This window comes from Triturus cristatus, chromosome 12, assembly GCF_964204655.1.
Source record: "Triturus cristatus chromosome 12, aTriCri1.1, whole genome shotgun sequence".
Taxonomy (NCBI): Eukaryota; Metazoa; Chordata; class Amphibia; order Caudata; family Salamandridae; genus Triturus; species Triturus cristatus.
In genome coordinates this window covers 539,263,799-539,289,633 of record NC_140595.1, presented here as the reverse complement: position 1 = coordinate 539,289,633, position 25,835 = coordinate 539,263,799, and the positions used below count along the sequence as shown (strand labels likewise).

Sequence of the window (25,835 nt, the reverse complement as noted above, 5' to 3'; positions counted from 1 at the left end):
AACACGACAACATTTTGAGTTCCCTTTCACTTGAAACCCACGTTTGAGTATTTCTACCCAGTCTCCCACTACAAAAGTGGGTCCTTTGACTCTGTAATGTAATGTAAATGGGATTTATACAGCGCAACTGTTAGTCCGAAGTGTGTCCTGGCGCTCTGCACGGACAGTGGAAAAACCAAGGAGAGCAAAGGAGCAGAATCACTTATTCGAAAAGAGCCGTGATTTTTTACTTTTTTCGGAACAGAGAGGTGGCTGTAATGCATCTTAATTCCAGGGCGAGTTTATTCCATAAAGACGGTCCCAAGAAGGAAGAGGATCTGTCCCCTGTCCTGGATTTGCGGATTCGAGGCAAGACCGAGATTTGCTGAGCGTAGACTTCTGAGAGGTGTATATTAACTGATTCTCGCTCTTAAGTACCCTGAGTCTGTCCAATGCAGTGCTCAATGGATTAGCAATAGTATCTTAAAGGTAATCCTCTTCCTAACAGGAAGCCGGTGCAGGTCTTGGAGAACTGAAGACACATGAGTTCTCAGAGGTAGGCTGAGTATCGAGCGAGCAGCTATGTTCTGAACCACCTGTAGCCCATTAATCCGACAGGCCCATATATAATACATTGCCATAGTCCAGTCTTGATGTAATTAGGGCCTTGACCACCAGTTTTTAAGACGCCAAAAACAGAAAGTGCAGAAACTTCCTCAGCATACGTAATATACCTTCGCAAGTCCCTACCACTGCATTGACTTGTGAGATTAGAGTTCCCCATTGAGCTTGATACCTTGATTTTTGAAAGAATTAGTGTGTGTAAGTGGATCTAGGGCAACCTGGATAACCAGTCATAAATATTGTCTGCATGTTTAGTGAGTGAACGCGCATTAATTAAGGCTGCCAAGAAGCCTGGGACCATGCTGCTTGTTCGTTCCGATGACAGGCTGAGATCTGTGTAGCAGTCCCTTAAATTTGTGTGAAAGCTGCATTGAGTACACCCAACTTCTGTAAGGACTGGAACGTCTAGTGCTAAAGGCATACAGGTACGTATAGGGGCTAGTCTATGCAATTGAAATGAACTATGAGAGTAGATCAATTTACTTTTGGAGTTCATTCGAATATAGTGGCTTGCGCTGGACGCTGACTGGTGCAGATGGGCTTGCATCTCCATTTCCATCATATCTATTTTTCATCTTTTCTTGCTTCACCTTCACCCTCCCTGCCAATTCTTTAGCATCCCTGAGACATTCATTTGACCTCTTTTTTTTTTTTTTTTATCCACCATGGACACGGCTTCCTTTCAACAAGCGGAAAGGACTCACTTCAGTGACAGAATGAGCAGTAATCTGGTACATCCATAACCTTTCCCTCAACACATCCTTCTATTCACTTCCAGACTTGCATGCCCATTCAGTGCCATCCTTAAAACCACGATTAAATCTTTCAACTTGATGATTTCCTTGAGCTTCATACAGTACTACATCGATGCGAGTGACGGAGCGGTTCCGTCATGCGTGTCGGTTGCGCTGTGCGTATGACGGAACCGCTCCGTCATGGCCCCGCCCGCGCAATAGAACCTTCAGCACAGCGCGGTAATCCGCGCAGCGCTGAAGGGGTTAAAGGAACTCCTCCATTTCATGAGACTTCAACTTAATGCCATTGTCAGTAACGTGAGGTGACTTGTACAACAAACTTGGCTTCAGGCCACTTAGAGTGGCAGGCGCACACATCCATTGTGAACCTGGCATCTTGTGGTAAATTTTCATATGAGCAAGAAATATCAAAAGCTACTTTTTCCCCAAGGAAACTTCGACCAAGTCACAGGTTTCAAAGGAGCAATCAAAACCTTCACAATCTTACCATCTTACCACTGTTGACACATCTCAAGTTTTTTCACCACTCTATCTGCCATTCTCCATCAATGACATTTCAGGATGCCCTTCATGTGCCAGCCTTAATATTTCCTCCTGCATGGAATCCGGAGGCATGCACTTCCCTCCTTTTTATATAAAATCCCTGTCAACTTCCAATTCTCCTGAGACTGTATAAAAAAGTTTAGTTTCTGGAGGGAAACATTTCTCCTTGGGTCAACCTTCCACCACATAATGCCTCATCAGTTGGCACAAACTGTCTTTGTCCACTTCTTTTTTCAAGACATTCTCCAATGTACCTTCGAATTTTCCACTCACAAAATCATTAATGGTCGGACCCGTTTCAGTCTCAGTGCACTTATCTGCCCCACTGTCTTCTGAGCAAGGTAATCTAGACAGACAATCAGCAGTGACATTGCTCTTGCTAGGTACATACTGAACCTTAAAACTGTATTCTTGTAACGTTGAAGTAAGACTAGCTATGCCTGCAGTGGCATTCCATCCCGTGCCTGGAGACAAAATCCTAATCAACGATTTATGAGCTGTCCTCAACACAAATCTACTATCCAAAACATAATTACAGAAGTGTTCGATAGCCCAAACGCACCCCAACAACTCTTTTTCAATTACAGCATATCTGCTATCAGTGTCACCGAGTGTTGTTGACACAAACACAACACACCATCCCTGTTTTCCACACTTCTGAGACAAAACTCCACCAATCCCGTATAAACTAGCATCCATGGTTATAATACAGATATTTTTCAAGCAAAAAGGTGTGGGAGCTCCCACAATCTCATCTTGTATTCTCTGGAATACTTCTTGTTCTTTATCTGCCCACTTAAATTTGGCCTTACTCCTTGTTAGTTCCCATAAGGGCTCCATCTTAGTAGAGGAAATTGTTATCTGAATAAGGGGCATTGTCTATAGCATCAACTAGTGATCTCTTTGGAATGACTCCTTTACCAGACAAAGTGTATACAATTTCTCCTTCAACATGAGCCCATGTAATTCTAATCTCTTGCATACTTCCAGGATTTGTTCTAAATGCTCTTTCACTTCTGGAGAATGAGGATATTGTCCTAAAAACACTTCACAAAATTGTCTATGTCGTTAAAAATATGGAACATTGCTCTCCGAATGGCATCCTATTAAACTGCTAAAATGCTTGAGGAGTGAGAAAAGCAGTAAATTGTTTCTAGTCTTCAGTTAACTCAATTTGATGATAGGCTGATCGAAGATCTAATATAGAAAAAACTTTAGCCCCTTTCATCCTTGTCGCCACTTGTAAAGATGCCGATCCACAAAACGATTACAGAATAGTCCTTTACTGAGTCAGCACAGTACCAAATGACTGAACGCAGCAAGAGGCTGCATTCAGATATAAACAGGAAAATAAAGCATTAAACAGGTATGTAACATATAACAACAAGGTAGGAAGAAGATTTTTCTAGCGTCTTGAAGTTGAGAGCATGAGCAGGACCTTGGGAATCTATTTACAACAGCGACTTCCAGAGGAGAAATGCAACCCCACCAAAGTGTTGAGAAACTAGTGCATTATAAAAACAAATGACTCCTTTTGTCACCAAAATGTGTGATAGGGATCAACATTTGAACTTGCCTGCCACACCATGCAGGTTATCTGTACGTTATGCTTCTCCCTATCAATTTACAGTACTCCACATTTCTTCAGCCAAGCACCTATCACTCCAAAACCTTTTCACTCGTACAGAATTTCCAAAATGCGTTGCCATAACCTTGATAGTTCTGAACAGCTCCAGCACTTACATATGGTGCATTTTCATTGTCAAACTATTCTGCCCACACAGGACACGTATGTGCCTGGCTGGGATTTGTTTCGAGTGGTGGCCATGTAAGGGCTAGGAAGCAAGCCACATTTCTGTTTAGCCTAACTGTAACATGGTTGTCTCTTGGTGCCCCATTTAACTACATGTTCGAGGCATATGAGCTGCAGCATTCACACACTGTGCATAGGTCGCCTTCTGGTGTTGGGCTCGGATGCTTGCACCTTGTTGTTATCTTGGAAGAAGTCTTTTGTAGTCACGAGATAGGTGACTCCTCCCTTGGACGATAGTGCGCATGGGCATCGACTCCATCCTCAGATTGTTTTTTTCCGCCATCGGGTTCGGATGTAACTTCAGCGGCTCGGTATCGTGTTATCCAAACCTTTTCGACGCGCACAGCATATCGAATTTGACGATATTGTTTTCGATCACGTGCTTTTCAACGCACTACTCAAAGACTCGATTCCGGTCGTCGACGCGGTCCGCTGGGCCTATCGACGCCATTCAGGCCTACGGCTAATGGAAAGGACTCCGTTAAAAAAATGCCCCAGTGTGGAGCTAAATTTCCACACAGCGAACAACACAAGGTCTGCAACCTCTGTCTCTCGCCCAAGCACGTGGAGAATAATTGCCAGGCCTGCTCCTCCTTTCGATCGAAAAAGACTATCCGGAATCGTCTGGCTCGACGACACGTTATGGCGCAACGCACAGCTCCGGTGCCGGAGGACATCTTTGACGAAGGCCCTGATGTCCCGAAAGAGGATTCGGAGGATCTAGAAATGTTTTCCAAGGCAGACGACTCCGACGACCACATTACTCCAGGTCAACGAGTGAGTACAATTACCCCAACCCCACCTGAAAAAAAGAAGGCTCCGGTCAAGAATTTGCCTGCAGGCCCCAGTCAAGACCGAAAGAAAACTTCAGAAGCCCCGCCCCCGGGCCCAGCTCCGAAGACAAAGGAAAAGCCTTCAGGCGGCTTGGGACCGACCAAGCTGCATATCAGTGCCTCACAGACACCATCGGCAGGGAACCCGGAGCGCACCCTACTCCCGCAGTCCCCAAAAAGCCATCGGCACAGAGCACCTCAGCGCCAAAGGGAAAGGCCTCGGTTCCGAAACATTCGGAACCGAAAAAGATTTCCGACTCAACATCGAAGCTGAAGGATCCAAAAACCCCTTCCAAGGCTCCAGAGCAGAAATCCATACCCCGCTCGGACCCGAAAAAATCGGCGCCGAAAGCGACTACCGAAGAGGAGGAACTTTTTCAACCGGATCATATCGATCCGAATCAAAAAACTCTTCAAGTGGACCCCGAAACAGGACATGTGGTCAATGTAACACACAAGAAGAGGAAATTAGACACCCCACACACCCCTGAGGTGCCTGTAAAGGAAAGAGACTGTGCCACTTCACCTTTACGACCCTCTTCTCCTGTTCTACCTTCTAGGCCTTTCTCTCCTCCACATTCTCCCATATTACCACCATACACACCACCACCACCACAGAATGATGATGATTTAGGGGGTGGGAGAGGGAACACTGACCCTGATGACGACACAGATGTTCCACAGGACAATTGGGATGAGTATGATGACCCAGTAGATCCTCCAGACCTTCCTGAACTCGATGCATACCCAACAAAGCCATCTCCCCCAGATGACAATATTGATTTTAATCCGCTTCTAGAGAGAGCTGCCCAGTACCATGGTGTTCAAATGCATTTGGACCCCACAGAGGAGGACTTCCTAATAGACAACTTTGCATAGTCACAAAAGACTGTGCAAACCTTACCACTGTTAAAAGGCGTCATTAAACACGCCCCAGACATATTCGAAGATCCTGTAAGGGCTAGAATTCTCAATCCCAGAATTGACAAAAAATATAAACCTGCTCCCAATGATCCCACCTACATCAAGGGTCAACTTCCTTTAGATTCTCTAGTGACCAACGCTAGAAAACGTGCCAACTCTCAGACCTCCGGTGATGCTCCACCTCCGGACAAAGAGTCCAAAGTATTAGATTCTTCAGGCAAACGACTTGCTGCCCAAGCAGCTAATCACTGGAGGATAGCCAATGCGCAGGTATTACTTGCCAGGTATGATAGTGCTCATTACGACCAGCTAGAAACCCTATTGCAGCATTTGCCTGATCAACATAAGGCCAAGGCCAATTATTTAATTCAAGAGGGCTAATTAACAACTAACGCATCAATCAAGTGTGCCCTCGATGCAGCAGACACCGCATCTAGGTCTATTAACACTAGTGTGTTACTAAGGAGGCATGCCTGGTTGCACATCTCTGGCTTCAAACAGGAGGTACAAACAACTATCCTCAATCAGCCGTTCAATCAGGAACAACTGTTTGGCCCAGCTGTGGATACAGCTTTAGAAAAAATGAAAAAGGACACGAAGACTGCTAAATCCATGGGAGCATTATAGTCTCCATCCACACGAGGTTCCTTTCGACGCTGCTTCTATAGAGGCGCGTCTAAAAACATTAGTGCAGACACTGCTTTTTCCTCCTACAAAAACACCACACAAACATCCCCCCACAAGGGATATTTTAGAGGTGGGTACAGGGGAAATAACAACAAAGGAAGAGGCCGAGGTAACAACAACACTCGCGCCTCTCCCACTAATAAGCGGTGACTTCCCACCACACCCTCCAGACCATTCTTCTCCGGTCGTAGGGAGACTCTCACAGTTCCTACCTGTCTGGAATTCCATCACTACAGACAAGTGGGTAAGACAAATTATCCAGTATGGTTAGTGCCTGGAACTTACAGCAACTCCACCCAACATACCACCCAAGCAGAGTCCGATGTCCACAGAACATCTGATACTCCTCAAACAGGAAGTTCTTTCGCTGTTTCAAAAGCATGCAATAGAACCAGTCCCCATACAACATCAAGGGACAGGGGTTTACTCCCTATATTTACTAATCCCCAAAAAAGACAGTACCCTAATGCCAATACTGGACCTCCGGCCTCTCAATCACTAGATACAGTCAGATAATTTCCACACGATCACTCTTCAACAGGTTCTTACACTGCTTCAACAAGGCAACGTCCTTGCCACACAGGATCTCAAGAACGCCTACTTCCATATGCCCATACACCCTGCTCACAGGAAATACCTAACGTTCACAGTGGATGGACAACACTATCAATTCAAAGTCCTCCCATCTGGGGTGACCACAGCACCCAGAGTGTTCACAAAGTGCCTTGCAGTAGTAGCAGCACACTTGCGAAGACAACAAATCCATGTATTTCCATACCTCGACGACTGGCTCATAAAAGCCAAGCCATACAACCAGTGTGTTCACCACACTTATCAAACCATTCAACTGCTACACAATTTGGGGTTCACAATAAATTACACCAAGTCTCACCTTCAACCCTCCTACATATATCAGTATCTAGGAGCCACAATAGACACTTCCAATGCCCTAGCATACCCCAATCCAGCAAGGATAGTCAGTATGCAAACCCTCATCTCCAAGTTTCAGCCTCAACACTCTCTCCCAGCACGAGTGTTTATGCAGGTCATAGGAATGATGGCCTCTTGCATTTTCATTGTACCTCACCCAAGACTTCAGATGCGCCCTTTACAGCAATGCTTAGCACGTCAGTGGAACCAGGCTCAAAGTCAACTTACAGATCTCGTGTTGGTGGATGCTCTCTGCAGTGGTAGAACACACAAAACCTTTCCAGAGGGTGACCATTCATAGAGCCAGTTCCACAGATAGTGCTAACAGCAGACGCATCACTCACCAGTTGGGGAGCCCATCTCCTAAACCACACAATTCAGGGCAGGTGGACCACTCAACAAAACTGTTCCACATCAGTTACCTAGAATTACTGGCAATATATCTAGCGTTAAAGTCGTTCCAAACACATCTCCTCAACAAAGCTGTTCTAGTCCGCACAGACAATATGACAGCAATGTATTACATACAGAAACAAGGAGGAACACATTCTTTGTAGCTGTCTCACCTAGCGCAAAGTATATGGAGATGGGCCATTCCACAAAACATGTATCTTCTGGCAGAACATCTTCCAGGAGTGAACAATCAGATGGCGGATCTGTTAAGTCGTCAGACTCAACAGATACACGAATGGGAACTGCATCCACAAGTTCTTCAACCCTTCTTCCAGATGTGGGGCCAAACAGGCATAGGATCTGTTCGCCACACATACAAACGCAAAATGCCCAACCTTCGCCGCCAGGTTCCCACTCCTGTTGTCCAAGGGCAATGCGATATGGATGAATTGGTCAGGCAGATTTGCGTACGCTTTTCCACCACTCCCGCTCGTTCCACTAGTAGTACGCAAGCTCAAACAACAGTCTCTGAAGATGATCCTAGTTGTTCCAACGTGGGCACGGCAACCATGGTTCACAACACTACTCGAACTCAGTAGTTCCACACCAAAAATTACGTCTCTCCCCAAAGCTGCTAACGCAGAACCATGGAGAGATAAGGCACCCATATCCAGCACAACTGAATCTAGCAATCTGGCTCCTGAAATCCTAGAATTCGGTTACCTTAACCTCCTACAGGACTGTATGAACATTATTAAGGAATCCAGACGCCCCACTACTAGAGCTTGCTATGCAGCTAAATGGAAAAGAATAGTCATTTACTGCAATAATTGACCTATTCGATGCTTCAATTCAGAACATTATCTGATATTTGCTCCATCTACAAAGATGCAATCTGGCATACTCATCAATAAGATTACATATGGCTGCCCTTGCCGCCTACCTACAAAACAGACAACATTTGTCATTGTTTAGGGTACCCGCTATCAAAGTCTTTATGGAAGGCCTTAAAATAATAATTCCACCCAGACTGCCACCCTCTTCAGTGTGGAACCTAAACATTGTTCTTACTAGACTCATGGGACCCCCATTTGAGCCTTTACACAAATGCAAATTACAATTCCTTACATGGAAAGTAGCTTTCCTTGTCGCAATCACCTCTCAGAAGAGTAAGTGAGATCCAGGCTTTAACCATACAAGAACCATTCTTACAAATATATAGTAACAAGGTGGTTCTTAGGACAAATCCAAAATTCCTTCCCAAAGTAATCTCTGCTTTCCACCTTAATCAATCAGTGTTATGTTATGAATATTTCTATAGCGCGCGACTCACCCGAGGGCATCTCGGCGCTTGTTTGATCGTTCACTGAGAGAGGGAGGCGGGAAGGGCATCACGTCAAGCATTAGGGAGTTAGAAATAGAAAGGTTTTCAGTTTTTTCCTAAAGACAGCTAGGGAGGGACAATTCTGGATGGTAATAGGAAGCGAGTTCCAATAGCGCGGCGCGAGACAAGAGAAGGACTTAGCCCCTGAGCGGGCGTGGCGTATTCTGGGAATCTTTAGTAGTTCCATGGCATTGGACCGTAAGTTAAAGATTGAGGTCTTTTTTGTTAATTTGTTAGCCAAGTATTTGGGTCCTAAGCCGTTCAGGGCTTTATAGGTAAGACAGCAGGTCTTAAAATGGGAGCGCTTCCTAATTGGGAGCCAGTGGAGTTCTGATAGGATGGGGACTGAAGGTGAGCCAGCCGGACGGCTAAGAATCATTCGGGCAGTAGTTACCAGTATTTTTCCAAAACCTAGATTGGGTAGCCGAAAGAGCTCTTCACACCCTCAACGTCAAATGAGCTTTACTTTACTACATAGACAGGACTAAAGCCTTTATTTATTTATTTATTTACAGGTTTGTATAGCGCTGGAATCCACTCCGAATGGAGTATCTCTGCGCTGTAAGGTGCCGGTAAAACAGAGGAATAAAAAGGAGCTAGATCTTATTTTTAAACAGTACAGTTTTCAGGAGTTTCCTGAAAGTGAGGTGTTCTTTACACTGTCTCAGAGAGAGGGGGGAAGTCTATTCCATAGTGTAGGACCCGTAATAGATAGTGCTTTACTCCCATGTCTAGATTTTTTTGCACGGGAATCACCAAAAGAAGACTGTTACTGGACCTGAGCGAACGAATTGGAACGTAGGGAACAAATTTATTTTGAAGATAAATTGGCCCTTGTCCATTAAGACATTTATGAATCAGGCAGCATATCTTGAATTTTGATCTCTGGCGGATTGAAAGCCAGTGTAATTGCTCCAAAAGAGGTTTAGAAGCAGTTCTCGGCGGAGCGTTAAGGACAAGACGGGCCGCCGTATTCTGAATGACCTGAAGCTTAGCCAGCACGCCTTCGTTGGCAGAAAGCAACAGGCCATTACAGTAGTCAATGCGGCTTAAAACCAAAGTTTGAACCAGGGTTCTCCTGAAAGAGTCAGGTAGTAAAGGAAAAACTTTGCGTAACAGGCTAATAGTATGAAAACATATTCCTGAAATATAGTTGACATGCTGTCCAAACAGTAGGTCCTGATCTAGGCGAATCCCTAAATTCTTCACAACCTGTTTGGGTTCAGGAACTGCTCCCAGATCGGGTGGCCACCAATCAGGGGTCCATAATATTTTGGCTTCACCAAATAGCATTACTTCAGTTTTGCTGACATTACACTGAAGATAGTTGGAGGACATCCAATGTGCCACCGCCTTCATGCCTGCAGAGAGAGAGCCTTTTACTTCAGTGGAGAGAGTCTTAAAAGGGAAGAGGAGCTGAGTATCATCAGCATATGATACTGGGATGAAACCGTAGCTATTAAAAAGTGTTGGGCTTAAGCAAGAGCCCTGTGGCACCCCTTTTGAGATCTCAACCTCCGCTGAGCGATACGTATCCATGATGACTCTCTGGGAACGATTGGATAAAAAGCTCTTTAGCCAGCCAATGGCTTTATCCTTGATGCCAGCGTTCGACAACCGGTCAATAAGAATGGTATGTGACACGGTGTCGAACGCTGCTGATAGATCCAAAAGGACCAGGATCACTGAAAAACCCTTGTCCTGGTACATATGAAGATCGTCTGTGACAGACAGAAGGGTGGACTCAGTACTATGTTTCGGCCTGAACCCTGACTGAGAATAGTCCAGGCCGCCAGCGAGTTCTATGTAATTAGACAGATGGTGATTCACATGCTTTTCAATCAATTTCCCTAGAAATGGTAAAAGGGATATGGGCCTAAGATTGGCTAGTTCGGACCATGGGATGGTGGTATTTTTCCTGATAGGTCTAACCAGAGCTCGTTTCCACTCTCTCGGGACAGTACCTGAGCCAAGGGAGAGATTCACCAACCTTTCAATCGTGGAGCAGAGCTGTTCAGTCAGGACAGGCATAATCCTAGCTGGGATGATATCATCTGGGCTGCCACTTTTAATCTGTGATATTAGTGAAGATTTTTCTTGTAGGGAGATAGGAGGAAAAGTGTAGCATGAATTTGTTCTGCTTGGGTTCAGAATCTATCTTCAGGAATACCGTATCTGTGGACGGACTTCTATTGGCACAAACTATTTTATCATAGATTGTGTCTATTTTGTTAGTAAAGAAGCATGAAATATCATCACACAGCTGTTGAGAGGCTAATTCAGAGGTTTCACATGCTAACGGTTTAATGAAAGTTTGTAAAACTTGATAAAGGACCCTTGGAGAGTTCCCTGCAGCTGTGATTTATGCTGCGATGTGAGTCTTCCAGGCAATGCGAATGGCTTTATGGTATGTGGATAGTGAGTCCCAATATTTGTTCTTATCCTCTACCAAATGAGAAGTTCTCCACCTCTTTTCTAATTTCCTGGCATTTAGTTTTAGTGTCCTTAGATGATCAGAAAACCAAATTTCTTGTTTCTTGGCCGGTCTAGGTTTAAAATGTTTGAGAGGAGCAATCTTGTCTATAGCTTCTTTGGTGGCTTTTTCAAAGTTTTTGATAGCCGTATCAATATTTACTTGAGACGAGAAAGGGGGAAAATAAAAATTGTTTTTAAAAGTGGTGTCGGTAATTTTGTGCCACTGTCTACGTATACTCGGTAATAAAATGGGACGTGAGGAGGTGCACTTAGGGAAAGGTGTGAAAAATTCAACAATATAGTGATCTGTCCAATTGACCTGTCTTGCAGGAGGACAGGAGACCAACGGAAAGTTGGAAAGGATCAAGTCAAGGGTATGACCTGCCTGATGTGTAGGTCCAGAGTTACGTTTTATAAGGCCTAGTGAAGATAGGTCAAGTAGTAAGGATTGAGCCTCACTACAGTCCAGCTTATCGCTGTGTACATTAAAATCTCCTACTAAGATAAACTAGCTATCATTATTGACATGTGGGGCAAGTAGCTCCATCAGCAAACTAGAAAAGTTATTACATGGTCCAGGAGGTCGGTATACTAGGGCGCCTTTTTGATTTTCTTTAGGGGACAGTGTTATTTTAAAAATTAGTAGTTCAATTTCTGGGGTACTTATTTCTTCTAATATCAATATGCTGATTTCTTGCTTATGCACAATAGCGATCCCACCACCCAGTTTAGTAGGGCGATCCAATCTCACTATTTTGTAGTCACTTGGGACTCCCAAGGTTATGGCAGGAGTGGAATGTGGTTTTAACCACGTTTCCGTGAGGTAACACAGATCGGGTTGATTAGAAGAAATTAAGTCCCAAACTTCTGCACTGTGCTTAGATAATGACCTAATATTACACAAAATATTCTTCCTCCCTGATAGGGAATGATTACTTCCAAGAACCGTATTGGTAGCGGGATCGATTAATATAGGGTGGTCAGTGCTGTTCGTATCCCGGGAATATATAGTGCACTGAGTACGACAATATAGGCAAGAAAAAGGCCCTTCTACCTCAGGATATTCACCTCCCCTGCAGCCCTTTATCGGTTGTGGATTACATCCCCGTAATACCTGAGAATTGTAGGTAATCCGCACACGTGGGGGTCCTTGCGTGTTAGTTGTAACTACCCCCATGGCCCCTGGCCCCGTCCTGTCGCGGACGGGCAGGTCTTTGGCTTGTTTTCGGCGCCGTCAATGACGCCCCTCTGCGCGCAACCGCTGCGCGCTTTGGCCGACAAGGGGCTAAATAGCCCTGTGTGGAGTGCTGTTAGAGCGCTAACCGCTCGACTGTTCCGGGGTTACTGGGCGTGTCTTGCTCTTCTCTACCCGCCCTCCGCTCAACGGTATTGGATACCGAGTCGGACCAGGGCGGGTAGGCTGGAACACCGAGCCGAGACAGAAACTGGCCCCCAAAGCCCTTTACTAAAACAAAGCAACTGTTTGTAGCTTTCTCTCTGCCTCATCAAGGCAATCCTATTTCCAAAACCGGAATTGCCAGGTGGATAGTAAAATGTATTCAAATATGCTATCAAAAAGCAAAACGTACATTAACAATTCCCCCTAGAGCGCATTCAACACGCAAACTAGGGGCTTCCATGGCATTCTTAGGGAACATTCCCCTAGTAGACATTTGTAAGGCAGCAACAGGTCTACCACACACACCTTCACTAAACACTATTGTGTAGATGTGCAGGCAAAGCAACAAGCTTCTGTAGGCCAAGCTGTTCTTAAAACACTTTTTCAAACCACTGCAACCGATACAGGTGACCACCGCTAAGGGAGACACTCTGTACAGTCTATGCACAGTGTGAACTCTGCAGCTCATATGCCTCGAACGGAAAATGCTACTTACCAGTATGCATCTGTTCTTGGCATGTAGAGCTGCAGAGATTCACACGCCCACCCACCTCCCCGGAACCTGTATCTGTTCCAGTGTTATCTTACTTATGTATATTCTCATGGATATCTTTCTGTTTTCTTAAAAACTCCATCATTTCCCTTCATGGCAAAAAACAATCTGAGGATGGAGTCGATGCCCATGCGCACTATCGTCCAAGGGAGGAGTCACCTATCTCGTCACTACAAAAGACTTCTTCCAAGACAACAACAAGGTGCAAGCATCCAAGCCCAACACCAGGTGGCGATCTATGCACAGAGTGTGAATCTCTGCAGCTCTACATGCCAAGAACAAATGCATACTGGTAAGTAGCATTTTCCTTCTCATCACAAACACATCCATAGTTACTCAGTTCCTGTACAATTGTTTCCACTTTCATTTACTATATTTAAAGCTATGGATAGCTTTTCAGTTTTCTGTAACTTTCTTCATATGGAGGAAGAGTGAGTAGTGAGACTGCTAAGTCAAGCACAAGCACAGTGGAGAGTTAGCGGATACATTGCTTCTTGACCCAGACTTTTTTTCTTTTTTTTTTTTTTTTGCGGGCACACCCCTTCTGGAAAGAGATTCATGTGAAAAGAGACACTCGGCGTGATTTAGATCTCAGTTACCCAACGTCTGCCCTGTGCTATAATCCAGAAGGTGACCAATTAAAAGGGGCTGACCAATCACTTTATTCTGTGTATGTTGTCTTGATCCATAATTTGATTAACACTCCAGCCAAACAATGACAAAAAGACTCCTATTTATTTTTCTTTATATTTTTTAATATATATATCTTTTTACAATAGATCAAGCAAAAAAGCAAAAACTCTCTTTTACAACCGACCTAAAATGGTGGGGGGATGTTATAGCTGCTCAAATAATTATGGCTTAGGACCTTTCAGGTGCTGTCTCTAAAGCTTGAAAACAAACAGCTTAATTTCTTCCCCTGATTCCTGACACACTGGAATTTTAATGAGTAAGAGGTTTTAGATCTCATTTTATTTTCCGTGCATTTTTAGTTAGTCTGTTTTCATTTTTTTTGCTGCTTTGTAAGAACAGCCATAGATTTTCTCTCTGTTTTCTTGTGCCTCTAATCATTTAGTTCTAGTCCACAATGATTTTGTTTTGAGCCATAGATTCAATTTTCTGTATTAACTAATATTCGTGCTGGATTTCTGTATTTCCAGGCTTTCAAATATTTTCAAAATTTCAGTCAATCCCTCTGTCAGAATATCAATATCTTTGCTTATTCTATTCCTTTGATCTTCAATAAACTAATTGCATCATTGCTCATTTTTTAATTTCAATCTCTTTTCATAGTGGTCAACTTTCAAAGCATCAGTCTTTCATCATACAGCTTCCCGATCTTTCTCCTAAGTGTCTATCCCAAGTTGCATATTCTGTACAATTACATTGCTTCAATTGTCTAGAGTCACTGTGATCAACCAACAATACTTGACGTAATCTATTCATGATAAGGACATAACTGTGAAAAAAATAAACCATTGCATACCATCCTCATTGAGCTTTTATCTTCACCTCTCCTTTGACATGTGTGGAGCCATGGCTTTAAGGCATCCTGATGATAACCGTGCTGCTAAGCATTATGTCTTGTTTTTGATATGTTTGTCATTGCTGCTTGCTTCAGGTCTATCTTTCATTACTTTTACAATGCCCGTTTTATATGCCTGTAATCCTGCACACTAACTTTCCAGATGGAATCTTGCTCACACTGGCCAAACAGCCATTTACCATTTTCTGTTATTCTAGGAAATAAACTTATCCTTAGGTAAGTTTATGAATTGTTGAATAACAAAATTAGCCCTGCCCTTTAGATTTGTCTAGTCAATTATGTGAGTGGACTTTGTAATTTAAACTTTATAATTGTTAAGTTGCCTGTGAACTCTCGGAGCTTTTACCTCTAATCAAAATATTGGTCTTAATGTGTTTGATCTGTGAGTTGCAGCTCATTAGTCGTGGGACGAGGCTTTTTTTAATTGGGGCATGTATAAAATTGCCCTCCTTGTTTGGCTCACTCTTGTTTTCTACATCCTAACAAATTGCCCAAATATTAATTCGTGGTAAGCATCTAAAGGCAATACTCATGCCTCTGATCGATTTGTTATCAGGTGTAACCGGTGATGTTCTTCTTTACAAACTTGTAACTGGCTAAACCCCATCCAACAATGTATTCTCATGCCCTTTAATTGTCAAAGAATCTGAAATTTCAGGGCCCCCTTATTTTGATAAACAATTATGTATTGCTTTTGCTGCCTGGTGAATTTGTTGCATAGCTTAGTTTTGTCATTTGTCTAGTTGCATATTTATTTTACTGCTTTTAGCTGAAAGGCCTCTGGTTTCTAAAACATGCCATCTGGCTCTCTAAATAGATTACAGTATTATGTATCCCTGTTCTATTTGAGCCTCCTTAAAAAAAAAAGAACAGTCAACAGCAAAATCAGAGTTCATCTATAGATCCAGACATGAAAAAGTAGCCTCTTACTGACCTGAATGGACCTCTGTTCCATATGTAGCTCAGCTAGCTACATGATGCTGTTGAGAAGACAGAAGTATTCCAGGCTTTCTTGGTGCCCACAATCAATCAATCAATCACGTAATTTGTATAGCGCACTACTCACCCGGGAGGGTCTCAAGGCGCTGGGGGAGTGGAAAGTTACTGCTCGAACAGCCAGGTCTTGAGCTGCTTCCTGAAGGCGAGATGGTCTTGGGTTCGCCGAAGGTGGGTGGGGAGGGAGTTCCACGTCTTGGCTGCGAGGTAGGAGAAGGATCTTCCTCCGGCGGTGGCTCTGCGGATGCGTGGTACGGTGGAGAGTGTGTGGCCGGTTGATCGTAGCTGGCGGGTGGGCGTGTAGAAGGTCATGCGGTCGTTGAGGTACTTGGGGCCCAGGTCGTGGAGAGCCTTGTGTGCGTGGGTGAGGAGTCTGAACGTGATTCTCTTGCTGACGGGGAGCCAGTGCAGGTCTCTCAGGTGTATGGTGATGTGGCTGTGTCGGGGGATGTCGAGGATGAGTCGGGCGGAGGCGTTCTGGATGCATTGGAGTCTTTTTTGGAGTTTCGCTGTGGTTCCGGCGTAGAGGGTGTTCCCGTAGTCCAGTCGGCTGGTGACGAGTGCCTGGGTGACGGTCTTCCTGGTTTCCGTGGGGATCCATCTGAAGATCTTGCGGAGCATGCGCAGGGTGTTGTAGCACGAGGATGAGACGGCGTTGACTTGTCTGGTCATTGTCAGGGAGGAGTCCAGGATGAAGCCCAGGTTGCGTGCGTGGTCCGTCGGTTTGGGAGCGGTGCCCAGGGCCGGGGGCCACCAGGAGTCGTCCCAGGCGGAGGGGGATGATCCCAGGATGAGGACAATTGATGCCATAAGAATCCGAGCTAAGCAGTGATGTGTCCGTCACATATGGCTTACACTGGTGTGACTGCCCTTGGTAGAGGAGGGTTAACATGCAGAATGATAGTTGCAGTTGGCTGCCGCCATGCACACGCAAGTTCTGCTATACTGCCACCTTGGTCAGATTTGCCATTAATACAAATAAATAAATAATACAGAGGTAAGTCAGGAGGTAAAGTAGAATGCAGTGCACCAAATAACGAGAGAGCTGTGAATATAATTCCCATACCAGAGCCTGTGGGACTCTTAACGACTTGCTTAGCCAACTGCCATCTGCCCATCTTTGGGTTTTTTTACTGTCAGTAATGTCTTTGTCTGAGATATTCTATATAAATAATCGCTAAGATTGTATTAAACAGTAAAGGTGGGGATTCCTCACTCCTTATAGCTGGGCAAAGGGGCAATATGTTTTCACGCTGCCCCTGTTTCTGCCCTTGGTGTGTCCTGTCAGAGGGGTGGCTCAGTGCTACCACCCCTTTCCAGCCAGCTCCAAGACAGTTGCTCATCTGACATTATAGTACCACTCGTGTTTCTGTTTCAGCTGTCCCACAGCCAGGCTTTTTTCTGTGTTGCCTCCGCTTGTTTTCCCTCCTGTTACAGCCTGCCAGTGCCTGTGGGCTGTTCCACCCCTGGTTCCATTGCAGCACATTGCATTGCTGACAACCCACAGAGCAACAGGTCAGCGTTTCCCAAGCTGTGGGTCAGGACCTACTGGTGTGTCGCGAACGACCTGGTATATGTTATATTTAAAACTTGTGCTTGATATGTAACTCCCTCCTTCCCAGTTCTAATGTTCAAAATACATTGTTTACAAAGTAAATGCAATGTGGCACCAAAAAATAGACCCACTGATGTTCTCAGTGATGTGTGTGTTCGCTGCATTGGCCTATTTAAATCATGTTACACCAGATTAACCACTCACTGTGCCTGTTCTCATTGAATATGGGGAGATGTGAAGAAGTAAACGTATGGCTGTGGTTAATCTGCTGTAATTTTACCATTAGGGCTGGGAAGGAGTAAGTTTCACATCAAGCACAAACTTAAAATGTGACTGACTAACTCAGCCCCACGGCCTCCCTACAGGACTGACATACAAGTAATTACATTAACTTGTCTAGGTCAGTGTTCCACATACTGTGGGTTTAGTACCCATTTATGGATTGTGAGCCAATTTTCATTGGGTTGCAAAAGTCCTGGTGTATATAGGAGTAATATTTAAAATGATTAGCCTTGTTTGTGCACCAGTGCAAATGTGCCTTCAATGTGCCCAAGTCCAGTTTTAAAACAAATACTTGCAACTGTTCCCAAGCAAGACTCCGGGTGAACATTCCAGTATTTGTTGCTGCATTTTTTTCTTTTACTTCACAAAGCCATTTTACCAGAAAATATGCTCACTGTACGTGCTCAGATACAAACTTTCACACATATGTTGAGAAATATTGATGTGATCTAATGGCCAGTGCTGCTGACTTTGAATTTGGGGAACCAGGTTTGTGTTCTGGTGTTGGCTCAACATCCTTTGATTCTGGACAAATCACTTAAACTCTGGTGCAAATGTATCTAATCTTGTGTAGTAGAATGTGGTTCTCATATTAAGCATTCCAATGCCCTTGGCCTGTATTCGAGATAAATAAAACTGATATATATGTATACAAAACACAGTGACAGTCACCACTATTTATTTATAGTTAGGACCTAGTTACTGTAGAAAATGTATTTTTTTGTTTTCTAATAGAGTTGGTGGTGTTTGACAAATCTTCATGAAACTTTCCAGAAACAAAGTTCGACCACCTCCTCTCCTTCGTCAAAAACCTCAGGGTAATCCTTCCAGCACGGCCAAGAAAAAAGGAGGGGGGTTCCCAAAATAAAATTTTCCCATGCGATTTCCATAGGGCCTTTAGAACAGCTCTACATCCCAAATGGCTTAATGGAATTATATCAAATTTGGCAGAAAACTAGACCTTGATCCAGAAAATGTTTGTGTGATTTGATGTTAATACTTTAAGTAGTTTTTGAGAAATTGAGGTTCAAATTATTTGTATATATAGATGGTTTGCTTCACGAGACTCTTGCAATAGTCTTGTGATAACTCAATTTCAAACAATAGAGTGATCTGATTGGTCAAGAGGGTCTATTTTCTTTTCCAATGCCTCACTCCTTCTGGAACATGCTCTCTGATTTACTGTCCACAACATGAAGAGAAATGTAGGGCTGCCATTTCTGGATACAGGGACTCCGCCCCTGTGTCCAGAAAATTAAGCTATTAATAAGGTATAAAGGAGCAGGGTAGGGAACCCTGACACCCTGGACATTGTGGGGGTGGGTAAATGAGGGACCCCCTCAGGCCAAATTAAAAACATATATATTTATTCGGGGGGTTGCCACAATCCTGCAGGACTCTTGCAGGAGTTAGCAGGGCTCCCCTGCCCCTGCAAGAAGCCCTTTGGAGTCCAGAGGCTGCGCGGCCTCCCCCAAGTCTTTCGGGATGGGATAACCCTTTAAAAATAATGGGAGAGAGCTTGAGGGTTTGTGGTATGTTGGCCACTTAAGAGAGGATTTCCCTGCGGCTAACCAATGCCCTTTTCAGCCAGAGCCCATGCATGATCATGGGATAGCTGACCACGGGCGATTGTGCACAGGGCCTGGCTGCAGGCGATCAACCCCTTGGCGCGCAAGGCGAAAGGCTATGCACGGGGTAGGCTTGGTGTTACGTATAATAAGGTATTACTTAAAAAAGAAAAAACAAGGAGTAAACTGACATAGGTGAAAATGTCAGATTAAACGTTACATTTTAAACCAAAAAACAGACATTTTCCAGTTGTAGATATTAAATCACTTTTTCTTGTGCCCTCGCCATGCACTGCTTATGACTTCATATATTACAACACTCATGACGTTGTACGACACTGACAACCTCACTAATGAGTTTAATCTGACATCATTGATGGCCATACTGTGCATGGTGGGGGCACGTCTTATAGTTATGGGAAATAACTAGAAGTTGTGAATTTCTGTGTTCTTTTTTTTTTTTTTTTGTTTAAATGTTCCGTTTAAGCTGACATTTTCATCTAACTAGAACGTTGCTTTAATCTTTAAGTTTTTCAATAAATATATGTTTATTTACAGTGAAAAAGACTTTTGAGTTGAAACGCGTTGGTGTTTGCCATGTACTGATGATATTAAAACTTAAATGATCCTGAGCTCCTGGAGTGCGGCATATGTTTGTTTGAAATTGAACCAAGAGGGTCGGTCTTCCTCTCCCACCAGCAGCGACAGCAGATTACTGTGACTGTATTGTTTGGAGATATATATATATATATAGGAACAGGATTTTAACTCTGAGGCCCACTGGAGGGTGTTTTTGTGATCCTGGTAAAGGTTTGAATTTGCACTAATCCACTGGAGGATGTAATTAACTCTGAATGTGAACCACAAGTTCCGGCATGCATTGCAATTTTTTCACCAAGAAGAGCACACCGGAGGCTCATTAAACTAAATGAAATGCAGGGAACTGTGGGAGAGGAAAATGTGCTCATTCGAACTGCCTCTGAGGAAAGAGCTTGTAAGCTTTGAAACGCGTCAGGCAGCAGGAAGAAATAATCGGAGAGAAAATGCCTGTTCCTTTTGAATAAATGATTTTGTTTAAATCACCAGCTGGAGGAGTGCGTGTCCAAATGCATGGGCATTTTTGTTGGGAATACAAATCACGGCAGGTCCAAGCCGTGGGAAGGTCGCACCACCCCTCAGAAATGTCACGAGGGGCCCGTCTTACCTGAATCTTTGGGGAAGAAATACGGCGCAGCTGGTTCCTTGTACTGCAGGAACAGGATTTTAACTCTGAGGCCCACTGGAGGGTGTTTTTGTGATCCTGGTAAAGGTTTGAATTTGCACTAATCCACTGGAGGATGTAATTAACTCTGAATGTGAACCACAAGTTCCGGCATGCATTGCAATTTTTTCACCAAGAAGAGCACACCGGAGGCTCATTAAACTAAATGAAATGCAGGGAACTGTGGGAGAGGAAAATGTGCTCATTCGAACTGCCTCTGAGGAAAGAGCTTGTAAGCTTTGAAACGCGTCAGGCAGCAGGAAGAAATAATCGGAGAGAAAATGCCTGTTCCTTTTGAATAAATGATTTTGTTTAAATCACCAGCTGGAGGAGTGCGTGTCCAAATGCATGGGCATTTTTGTTGGGAATACAAATCACGGCAGGTCCAAGCCGTGGGAAGGTCGCACCACCCCTCAGAAATGTCACGAGGGGCCCGTCTTACCTGAATCTTTGGGGAAGAAATACGGCGCAGCTGGTTCCTTGTACTACAGGAACAGGATTTTAACTCTGAGGCCCACTGGAGGGTGTTTTTGTGATCCTGGTAAAGGTTTGAATTTGCACTAATCCACTGGAGGATGTAATTAACTCTGAATGTGAACCACAAGTTCCGGCATGCATTGCAATTTTTTCACCAAGAAGAGCACACCGGAGGCTCATTAAACTAAATGAAATGCAGGGAACTGTGGGAGAGGAAAATGTGCTCATTCGAACTGCCTCTGAGGAAAGAGCTTGTAAGCTTTGAAACGCGTCAGGCAGCAGGAAGAAATAATCGGAGAGAAAATGCCTGTTCCTTTTGAATAAATGATTTTGTTTAAATCACCAGCTGGAGGAGTGCGTGTCCAAATGCATGGGCATTTTTGTTGGGAATATATATATATATATATCTATCACATATATATATGATATATAGTCCAAAATGCATCACTGGGCCTCCTATTAACACAAATCATGGATACGAGGCCTTTCACCATACTCTGCGGCAGAAGGGATCTCTCAATTTTGCTAAACTCGCAGTATCATCCCCAATATTTTGCAGTAGCTCTGTGATTTTTTTTTGGGTGAAAATTCTTTTTTATTAACATACATCAACATACTGGTCACTTCAGTTTTTGATCATTAGAGTTACAGTGGTTCAGCCCCGGACCCTTAGACAGTCCTGCAGTGTAATATGGAACTGCAGAGCAGGGTAAAACATTCTCACCATTTTATTGGGTTAACATTTCCTCAAGGGGAGAGGCAACTGGGGGCTCGCAGATGTTGCCTCGGTATGCATTCCACGGAGACCAGACCGCTACCCACTTCCCGGGGCAACCTCTCGGGACATACACTATCTTTTCCTGCAACATGCACCAGTCCATGTCTTTCTTCCACGCTCCAAGCAATGGTGGCGCTTCCGTCCCCCACAGGCGTGCTATGTTACGCTTTGCAATTGCCAGCCCCAGTGTTGCCCACAGATTGCCTTTTACCGGTAGGTCCGTGGGCTCCCAGATGTTTAAGAGGCATCGTTTAGCTTCAGGCCGCAACCCTACCCCCCACACCTTGCTTATACAGACATGTATTTTTGCCCAGTATGTTTGAACCCGCGGACATTCCCATAATACGTGAAGAAATGTCCCTCTGTCCCCACACTGCCTCCAGCAAAGCCCATCCGTACTCCTCCCCATTAACACCAGTCTGGTGACCGAGATATACACCCGGTGTAATATTTTGAGTTGTATCAGCCGCAGTTTTGCCGATATCGCCACTTCCTTCGTCAATTTCAAGGCCATCCGCCTCCCACCTCCCCTTGAGGGGCCCCAGTGGATCCGGGGAGTGATGTATATGTTTTTTGTAGGTGAGGGATATCGCCCTTTCCGGTAGGTGCCCGTCCAGCAATCTATCCTCTAGAGGGGAGGATTCCGGGATCGACATCCCCGGCGGAATGTTAGATTGGAGAGAGTGCCGGACCTGCATATAGCGGAAGAATTCCGTGTGTGCCAACTCGTGTGACTGCTGTAGAGCGGCAAAGGGCACCAAACCCCCGCCCCCCAGAGGTCCCCTGTACGGGATATACCGATCAGATCCCAATTACGGAATCCCTTAGTGCGTCCCAAGGACCCGAGCTTCTCCGATACCCAGAGTGGGATTGCCTTCGTCAGTCTGCCAGCCCACCCCAACTTTCGGTTAACAATATGCCACAATTGTACCGAGTGTTTTGTAGGCCCCGTGAGATGAAACTTATTGGGTCGTGAATAGAGTGCAGCCTCAAAATTCCCTCCGTGGAGGAGCCACCTATCCATCCTATATCCGGGGTCGTCCCCACCACCATACGTGCCCTGATTGGTGGCCGCGAGATGCGCTGCCCAGTAATATTTGCGGATATCCGGCAGGGCAATGCCCCCATCGTACCACCCCAAGGTAAGTTTCGGGAGGGCTATGCGCGGTGTGCCACTCCACAGCAGGTCCCGTTGAGCGGCCTCAATATCTGCAAAGTATTTGTGTGGTACCAGATCTGGGTAGTTTTGGAGCGCATACAAAAACCGCGGCAGGGCCATCATTTTGAATAGGGCCACACGACCCAGCAGCGTTAGCGGGAGCCTTTTCCATGCAGCCACATCTCTTGAACCTCTGTAGAGGTGGCCTGAGGTTAGTCTCAAAGCGTGTTTTTGCATCTCCGGAGATGTAGATTCCGAGATATCTAAACCCTTCTGTGGCTATCTGGATTGGGCAACCACTAGGAACAGGAGGGGGGACCCCGTGCAACACATAAAGCAATGATTTTCCCCAGTTGATACTATAGCCGGAGTTTTTCCCGAAGCTTGTAAGGAGGTCCAAGGCCACCTGGAGTGATTTCGCGGGGGAGGCAAGGTAGAGTAGGACATCGTCTGCATATAGCGAGATCCTGCCCATCTCAGCCCTCGTATCGAGGGATCCTGTCTTATCCAGGCAGCCAGAGGCTCTAGGCAGAGTGCAAACAGGGTGAGATGGGGCAGCCCTGTCTCGTCCCCCTCTCGAGTGTAAAGACCTTGGAACTCTTGTTATTAACTACCACCTGTGCCAATGGTTCGGTATAGAGGAGGCGCACCCATCCGACAAAGTTGGGGCCAAATCCCAACCTCTTGAGGACCGCCGTCATATAGGGCCATTCCAGGGTATCGAATGCCATAGCAGCATCTAATGACACCACCACCGTATCTTCCTGGATCGTATGGCGGCATCCCATCACACCGTGGAGCCATCGCAGATTCAGAGCTGTGTTCCGGTGTGGCATGAAGCCCGATTGGTCGGGGTGGACCAGCTTAGTGATTAAGTTTAAGCCGGTTCGCAAGGAGCTTAGCCAGTATCTTAGGCTCAGCATTCAACAGTGATATTGGCCTGTATGAGGAGCAGCGATCCCTGGGTTTCCCTTCTTTGGGGATAGCCACCAGGGTGGCAATGCGTTGGTCTCTTGGCAGTTTCCCCAGTGCCTTACTGTCTTCGAACATACTTTTGAGATTTATACCCAGGCAGTCGGGCCGGAGCTTGTACAGCTCAATAAGTAGGCCGTACGGACCCAAGGCCTTCCCAGTCCGCAGGTCTCCAATAGCTTTGGCCTGTTCGGCGACGGTAAGGTCGCCGTCCAGTTCTTCGCGATCCTCCTCTGAGAGCACTGGCAGCCTAATGTCCTTCAGGAGCTCGGTTGAGTCCTCTTCCGACCGGTCCGTGCCACTGCTGTACACTCCTTTGAAATGAGCCGCAAATTCACCCATTATCTCCTGCGGTTCGGTCAGTGGGAGGTCTCCCGCAGAACGGATTTCGGCTACCACCCTCTGCGCCATTTGTTTTTTGTCCAGCCAAGCGATTAGTTTACCCGCCTTGTCCCCTTGGTCGTACAGCCGACCTCCTTTGTGTCTGGCTAGCGTCTTTGCAGCCTCTGTGGCCAGGGCCTTATATTCAGCTGCTTTCAACTGCATTTGATGCTGGGTCTTTAAGGTCCCACGCACCTGCGCCTCTCTTTCTAGTGCGAGAAGGTCCTGCTCCCTCACGAGCATCTGCGTCTCCCTTTTCTTTCGCTGTCCGGCAATTTTTGAGAGGGCCTCACCACCATCTTAAATACCTCCCAGAGGGTAGTTGGGCCTTCCACCGTCCCGACATTTTTGGTGAAGTAGTGATCTATGGACCGCGCGATTGCCTTCTTAAGTTCGGGGTTACGCAGCCACCAGGGATTTATGGGCGCGACACATCCCAGCCCAAAGCGGGGAATGGTCTGATATACCCCTTGCCAAGTGTTTAACGTCCTGAACCACGGTGTCATGCTGCAGGATGGTAAGGAGGTAGTCTATCCTGGAAAATGTGTGATGTGGTCCTGAAAAGAACGTGTATTGTAGGTGAGTGGGGTGGCGTAGGCGCCATAGATCTACCAGCCCAAACGCTTCCAGTAAATTGGCGAGCCACATTTGCCCCGGTGCAATGTTACGTGGCAGCTGTCTATCCAAATCCCCGGATGCTACTGCATTAAAGTCCCCCCCCCCCCCCCCCAACTAAGAGTTGCCCCTCGGTAAGAGAGAGGAGGAGCGCCCCCAGATCGTGATAGGATTGATTCTGGAGACCAGGCGGAATATACACCGTCACCAGGTTGAGCGTGTGGCCCTCCCACCTACCCGTGAGCACTGCGTAGCGGCCCAACAGATCAGTTTTTGTGTGCTGAATTACTATTGGGAAGCTACGGCGTATAAGAATGCCCACCCCTCGGGACCCCGATGTGAAGCCTGAATGTGTGGCTAAAGTGTACCCCCACCTGTTAAGTGCCTGACATGTGTTCCCGATGAGGTGCTTCTCCTGCAATAGGACAACATCCGGGAGGTGCCTTTTGAGGAATTGGAGTACTATACTCCTCTTGAGCTTGTCCCCCAACCCATTCACGTTCCAGCTAAGCACTTTGATACTTTTATCCCACTGCATAGCCATTTCCAGAGATGATGCAAAGCTGTCGCCCTGATGGCGCGATCCACCGTTCCCTCTCATTAGGATTACTTTCACGTGACCAATGAAAACTCCCGCCCCCCCTAATAACATTGCTAACAGCCCTCCAAAACTGCCTCCCCCCCGCCTCCCACCCCTCCCTGCTACCCTGCTGTGTAGGCTTACAACTACCCACATCCCCCAACTAGCAGAGCGCCTTTCGCCCTCAACAAGAAGGAGAGATAGTCCCTCCCCTCTACCAACTTATCGGTGAGACGTGCGCTAGCACCAACTCCAGCCGGTGGGCGCCCCCCCTCCGTTAATGTTCCAGGTGTTATCCAGTCCATACAAGCCTGTAACCACGACGGTCCCATGGTCCCCCGCTGTACTGCCCCGCCCCTCCTTTGATTGAGGT

General features: G+C 45.7%; 1 protein-coding gene across 3 annotated transcripts in view; it reads left to right on the top strand.

Annotated features, from left to right (window-relative positions):
- NFATC3 (nuclear factor of activated T cells 3) overlaps positions 1 to 25,835 on the top strand; it is an 870,211-nt gene that overhangs the window by 832,357 nt on the left and 12,019 nt on the right. The window lies entirely within an intron of this gene.